This window comes from Triticum aestivum, chromosome 2B, assembly GCF_018294505.1.
Source record: "Triticum aestivum cultivar Chinese Spring chromosome 2B, IWGSC CS RefSeq v2.1, whole genome shotgun sequence".
Lineage (NCBI taxonomy): Eukaryota > Viridiplantae > Streptophyta > Magnoliopsida > Poales > Poaceae > Triticum > Triticum aestivum.
This window is the reverse complement of record NC_057798.1, coordinates 777,936,735-777,943,758: the sequence shown is the minus strand read 5'-3', so window position 1 is coordinate 777,943,758 and position 7,024 is coordinate 777,936,735. Positions and strand designations below refer to the sequence as shown.

General features: G+C 50.7%; 1 pseudogene; it reads left to right on the top strand.

The window, feature by feature from the left end:
• Positions 1 to 2,218: 2,218 nt before the first annotated feature.
• LOC123039627 (phytosulfokine receptor 2-like) lies at positions 2,219 to 6,541 on the top strand (annotated as a pseudogene).
• Positions 6,542 to 7,024: the final 483 nt, after the last annotated feature.

The following is a 7,024-nucleotide window of genomic DNA, read 5'->3' as shown; positions in this document are numbered from 1 at the left end:
TGAGCTGGCGCAAAAAAAGGGCCTGGGGGCGAGTTGGTCCCCAGTCGCCGCTCCCACGTTTTTTGCGAAAATTAAATTCCGCCAGAAACACGGCGCCAATTCAATCAAATTTCGGCGAGTTCATACATATTTAAAATATTTTACAAAAAAGAAAAAAAAGCTACTAGGCCCGCCGTCTCCCTCGACGCTCCTCGCCGCCCGTCGCCCTTGCAGCTCTACATGCCGAGGAGACTGTAGAACCGCGTGTAGTCGCCGCCGTCGTCGTCGTCATCGTCGCCTCCTCCCCCGCGGCCACCGTCCCTGCTGCAGCCCTCCCCAGGTTGGCGCGGCGGGTTGGACGGTCCGCGGGTGTCCTCATCCTCGTCGCTGTCGAGGATCACCACGCCGTGCTCGTCCTCGCGCCCACGCTTGCGGGCGGCTATCTCCTCCAGAGCCCGGCGCTGCCGGACCATCTCGTCGCGGAGGTAGGCATCCCGCACCCACCGTAGGGCGTCCTCGTCGGTGAAGCCGCGCCGGGCTATCTCCTCGTACTCCGCGGGGAGGTCGGGCTCCGGCTTCGTCCTGACGAGGATGAGGCAGCCAGAGGTGGGGGCGGAGTCGTCGATGCGGACGCCGAAGCTGCAGGTGCGCGTGCTGACAGGCGTGTCCTGGGGCTCCGGCTTGACGGGGCGGAGGCAGGAAGAGCCAGACGAGCGGTCGGACGAGGAGGAGGACGCCCCCGGGTCCATGTGCCTCGGCGTCCACGAGCTCCCACGCCGGCGGGAGAAGAACGGGGGAGCGGGGTACTCCAGCCTCGGCGTGTTGCCCCCCTCGATGTACTTGAGGACGACCTCCAGCGTGCGGCCGGGCACGCCCCACCATTGGCGCCGGCCTTCGGAGTTGAGCCTTCGAGAGGGCTCGACGCCGTTGGTGGCCTCGAGCTGCTCGGCGTGGCGACGGCGGAAGTAGGGCTCCCACAGCGGGCTGTCGGGGACACATTGTGGACCTTCCCTCGCGGCCCGCGGCAGAGAGGCGCGGATACGCGCGATCTCCGCACGCTGCCCGACCCTCGTGGGCGGTGGTGGCACCGGGACCCCGCTAGCGCTGATCCTCCACGACCCGGGCACCCGCATGTCCGGCGGGACCGGTTACTCAGCCTCATAGAGGAGCCGAGCTTCGTCATCGTGAAGATGGCGGCGGCCGAAGCCGTTCGCCGCCGCGCCGTCGCCTGGGAAGCGCTCGGCCATGGTTGAACTGGAGACGGCGAGAGGAGAGGGAGGAATGGGGGAGAAACGGCGCGTCGGCGGTGGAGAGGCTGTGCGTCACCGGCGCGCTGGGGGTCGGCTTATATAGGCGGGGGCGCTGCGCGTACGCATGGCCGCCGTGTGTACGCGTGGCGGGCAAGGGACGTGCGTCGTCCGGTCTTCACTGCGCCGCCCGTGAGGCATCAATGGAGGATGCTGACCGGCGCGATAGCTTTAGCATTGATTTGCCGTGAGAAACGAGGCGATGAGGACGACGAAGCGGCGAGAAGAGAGACGAGTCACTGGCAAGGAGGGCCCGCGGCTATTTCGCGCCAAAAACGATTCGCCCGACGCCCCCGGGCACCCCCAGCGCGCCGGGTTCGGCCTGGGTCCGCCGGTGCTGATTTCCGCCCAGGCCGGCGAAAAACGTGATCCTAGGGACGCGACTGGGCCGTTTTTCGGCGCCGGCGCGAAAAAATCACCTGGGGAGGCCTTTCTGGGGCCGCGGCCGGAGATGCTCTTAGACAGAGCTAGCCACCACCCCCTCAGACTTTGACTCATTAATTAATTTTGTTTGGTTTCTGAACTCAATACATATGATTTTACATTCCCTTATCAAGAGTTAAGACAGCTAAATAATGTGATGTTCTAAATTTAGTGACTTCTTATGATGGGGTTACGGTTGAGATTCCCTGACTTAGGGCCACTGACATGTGGGGCCGCAAACAAGCTGGCCCACCTATTAGTGGCCCAAAGTCAGGTGACGTTACGTCAGACAATCTTGGCCGGGGGTAACAATTTTGATCTATCATTGCTCTCTTACTACAGTTTCGTAATTTGCTGATCTAAACGCTCTTATATTTCTTTACGGAGGGAGTAAAAGTTTAAGGAATTTGCTGCCAGTTAGGAACTGTCATGTGGCCTTGTGGGCTCAGGAGGAGGGACACAGCTGCAGCAGTTCAGCAGTTTAGGAGGGAGCCACGGCTGCAGCACTGGGCCCAGGAGGGGACATTAACTATTCCAAGGAATAAAGGCGAGTTATTATTTGCTTCCGTTAGTTTCTCTGTCCCAAGTCCTTCCGACCTGTTCATGCCCTCCAGCAAGGTTTTCTACTTTCGCCGCCTCCTCTCGCGGAAGAGGGGAGGCTATTACTCCTTGTTCCAATTCTTGCTCGTCTATGTTCTGCTCCAGGGACATGCCAGCCATTCTCTGAACCATACATGCCACCCCACTGACCTGGAGGCACTTCTTGCTTTTTCCAATGGCTGGGACAGGAAGGGTGCCAAGCTCATCGGATGGCATCCCAACGACACTGCATGCTGTTTCTGGACCGGCATCTTCTGTGATCTTGGGAGGGTTGTCGGGTTGGATCTCTTCAACAAGAGCCTCCATGGTGGCATCTCCTCCTTGATTACCTCCCTCGATGGCCTCGTGACATTAAACCTCTCCTGCAACTCGCTCCATGGCCAGCCACCGGAGGGGCTTGCCCGGCTAGCGAGGCTGCAGGTGCTCGACCTCAGCGTGAACATGTTCTCCGGGCCGTTCCCTGTGAGGGAAGATGGCTTTCTAGCTATTGAGGTGGTGAACATCTCCTTCAACAAATTCACTGGACCATACCCTACGTTCCCTGGCGCGATGAACCTGGCAGTTCTTGATATCTCCAGTAATTGCTTCTCTGGTGGCTTCAACACCAGGGCCCTCTGTGTTGCGCCGGTCAAGGCCCTGCGATTTTCCGGGAATGAGTTCAACGGTGAGGTCCTCACCGGCTTTGGCAGATGCAGGATGCTCACGGAGCTCTTTATTGATGGCAGTGGCATAACTGGGAGTATCCTTGGCGACCTGTATACATTATCAGAGTTGAGGAGGCTAAGCTTACGGGAAAATCAGCTCTCTGGTGGCCTCAGCGAGTACCTGGGTAACTTCTCTCAGCTTATTCATATCGACCTGTCATATAACATGTTCACTGGCGTCATCCCTTATGTGTTTGGGGGTTTGAGGAGGCTGGAGTTCTTAAACTTGGCCTCAAATTCGTTCAGTGGCACATTGTCTGCCTCCCTATTGAGCTGCCCTATGCTGAGGGTTATCAATCTAAGGAACAACTCGCTGTCGGGGTGAAATTGCCCTAGACTTCAACTTACTTCCAAGGCTGAATGTTCTGGATGCAGGGAGTAACATGCTGAGTGGTGCTATACCTCCCAGTCTCATGTGGTGCACCGAGTTGAAGACGCTGAACTTTGGAAGGAACAAGCTCGAGGGGGAGATACCAGAGAGCTTTAAGCATTTGCTATCCCTGTCACACCTCTCGCTTGCTCAAAATGGCTTCACCAAGCTGCACTACTCGAATTCTAGGCTACGCCGGGGGTAATGCTCTTCGCCGAGTGCTAAAACACGGACACTTGTGTCATTCTCGGCAAACCCACCTTCACGGCAAACTGCCATCTTTGCTGTCACTGCCTCACGGCAAAGAGGCACCGCGCGGCAAACCCTGCAGACGCCGAGAGCCGCTCACGGCAAAGAGTATCCACGTGGCATGCCTGTCCGCAACAGACGGCTCCGTCAGTTACTGCGTACTTTGCCGAGTGTCACTCTCGGCAAAGCATAACATCCTATATTTTTTGGGATAATCGATTTTATGCCCTTAATTGTGTCTCACTCGACAGTTTTGCCCCTAGTTTCCTAAAACCATCGGTTTTGCCCAAACCTGTTTGCTCCTCTTAAGATTTTACCCTTATATCAAACTTCCGTCCAGTTAGTAGTGTTTGACTGTGTGTTGACCGTCTGTAGACTTTTCGCTGGACCTTTTTGCCTCTGCATCATCACTCTCTTGGGAGACACTGCCAAGTGAGACCCGTCACTAAGTAAACAGCACATCATTTTTGCATAATTTTTTGATGCAATAATTAACACACCATAAACTAATTAAAACAGTAGTAATTTACACAAATCAGTACTTAAGGTCTGTCCCATCTCGAATATAACTGAGCATTAGTCCATAGTTGCTAACTACATATACTAGGTAATTACATTGGGTCAACACATCGGGTCAACGATTATTGGCCGCCCTCTGTAGGACGATGAGCTCGACGGAGCTCATGAAATCCTCCTCGTCAGAAGAAAGGAGGATGAGCTCTAGCAGCAGCTCGATGCAGGGGATGGCGCTGGAAGTAGAGGACGTCCGGGATCTCCGGTGCGGCGACGGCGGTCGGATCACATTGGGGACTGGCTGGATCTGGAGTTCGATGCAGGGGGTGGCGCTGGAAGTAGCAGACGTCGGGGATCTCCGGCGAGGCAACGGCGGGTGGATCCCATCCACTAGTAGAAAAAGGACCTATAGTCCCGGTTTTTGAACCGGGACTAAAGTGTCGGTACTAATACCCTATACCTTTAGTCCCGGTTCTTGCATAAACCAAGACAGATGGGCCTCCACGTGTCCGGTGCGGCGAGCCCAGACAGGAGGGCCTTTGGTCCCGGTTGGTGGCACCAACCGAGACCAAAAGGCATCCACGCGTCAGCATTTCAGGGGCTGGGTTTTTTTTTGAAAGGGGTGGGGGGTTAATTTAGGTGTTTCACATATTGTGTTAGCTAGCTAATTAATAGAGAGAAGTGTCATCTCTTATGTCCGTGCTTGGTCGATGCTACGTACTGTACGTAGAGAGGCCCTCGACACGCTATCTAGTAAGAAAATGAAGGAAACCATTAAGTACAGAAATTCGTCATGCATACCGAAAGAAGTGATCGATCGACCTCTACTTCTCCAAGAGATTGGTCGAACAACAAGTTTTCGTATTATCTATCCAACGCTACTGGCTACATACATATATACAACTAGATGACACCCCGCACGTTGTTGCGGGAACTGTTGCAAGAAAATGGGATATGTTAGACAAATGAAATAGATATAATTTGGATATACTTTTAGCCATATTGCTTCTTGGCTAAGATAAAATCATTTTATGAGATTGAACAATGCAGAACTGGGTAGAAAATACATAACATTTCCTTTCAAAAAATATTTACATTAGTGGTTTCTTCCCACTGGCAAAATATCATGGGCCTGCCAAACATTTGTGCGTCGAAAACATTTCACCCACAAAGACTAAATAAATATACCACAAATCAGATAGGCATTTGAGATTTGCTTCAGAGCTGGTCATGATTCTTCTTAGTTGCCCACATCATAGCTCACTGCTTATATTCATGGCGAAGATAACAAACAATCGCCTCCATTAACAGGTACAGAGCGCTGGCACTTGAAAAGTGAAAAACTAATAGTGTGTAAGAGTTTATGATAGTGAGAACATAAATTGCCAATTCAGTTTGTCCCATATTTCTACACATAAAAACCGAACCCCTGCTACATTTAGTGAAGGCAATATTATACAACAATTAGTGTGAAACAAAGTTTCATGATAAAATAAAATAGTGATGAACTTTTGGTCAATAATTGACTTAATAAGGCAAGACCAGTCAAGGGAGAAAGCTTTTAAAGTTATCACGGTGATGAACTTTTGGTCAATAATTGAACATGACAATTCATAAGCATATTATGCATTCTAGTTAATATTGCAGGTCTATAATATTCATGGTTTGGGAAGTCAGGATAACCTGTTCCGGAACAAAGGCATGTATGAAACCGAACAAATATGACAATGAACAGAGAATGGTGAAATAAATCTTATTGATTCCGCAAAGTTGAACATAATTAGATTAAAGTTGTTGAACTGAAGTTGTTCTATAGGAGTCAAAGAATAACAATCTGCAAGGATAAATAAAGGAGGGCATGTTCTTACTTCTATAGAATTGAATGAAGATTTTCTTCAGAGGTGGTAATGATTCTTCTTAGTTGCCCACACCATAGTACTATTTTTAGGTCCATGCAAGACTAATAAGAATTGAAAGGAAAAATAAGTTGATCGTCCTTCGACTATTTTTGCATCATCTTCCATCAACTGCTCAGACCTATACTTGTCAACACTCTCGGGTTCACATATATGCGGAAGTAACTCACACCATTAAAACATGAGAATGATTGGAAGAGAACTAATCCAAACAAAAGCTTTCTTTACCCCATAATCTAGACCAACGTAACCTGCAAACATCAAGATATTTTGACTATTCTGAAATATGTTCAAACCACATCAGTAATTAAAAATAGAAGATGTATTGAACAACAAAGAAGATTATGGACATCATACCATCAAAAGATATTTGTGCATTTTGTAAGACTTCTTCAGAGGTCTTCTTTAGCAAGGGCAATACAGTATGTGCAAATTTATGCAATCATACCAACAAAATGGCGCAGCAAGAGTTACCTTTAGTGGATAGTCACAAAGAAATTCAGTAACATTAGTGATTCAACCTGCTGGAGCAAATATGCAGCTTGAAAGTAGTATTTGGTATCTCGGGTGTACCTACATATGCTCTTTAGTCTTGGCTGTTGGTGTCTTCTCATCACAGCAGATCATATGTAGTTGTTTTGAAAAATTGTTTGAAGCAACAGCTCTCCTCCTCCTGACCATGCCAACACTTCCGTTGGCCGCTGCTACTACTTGCTGCAGTGCAGCCTAGTCGGTTAGGTGGATGGTGATGCTAGTGCGTGGGATAGGTGGCCGCCAAGCTCTGCATCGAAGGAAAAGAAGAGACAGATCAAGTGGCATGGGTGAGCGAGGAGGGATAGAGTATTAATGTTCAGAGAAGATGTTACTGTAGGCACGCATCAAAAGCAACAACAGTGGCGGGGGGATGTGTCCAGACGCTGTCAAGCGGCCAGTGGGAGGAGGAGGCGACGACGGCTGCGAGCA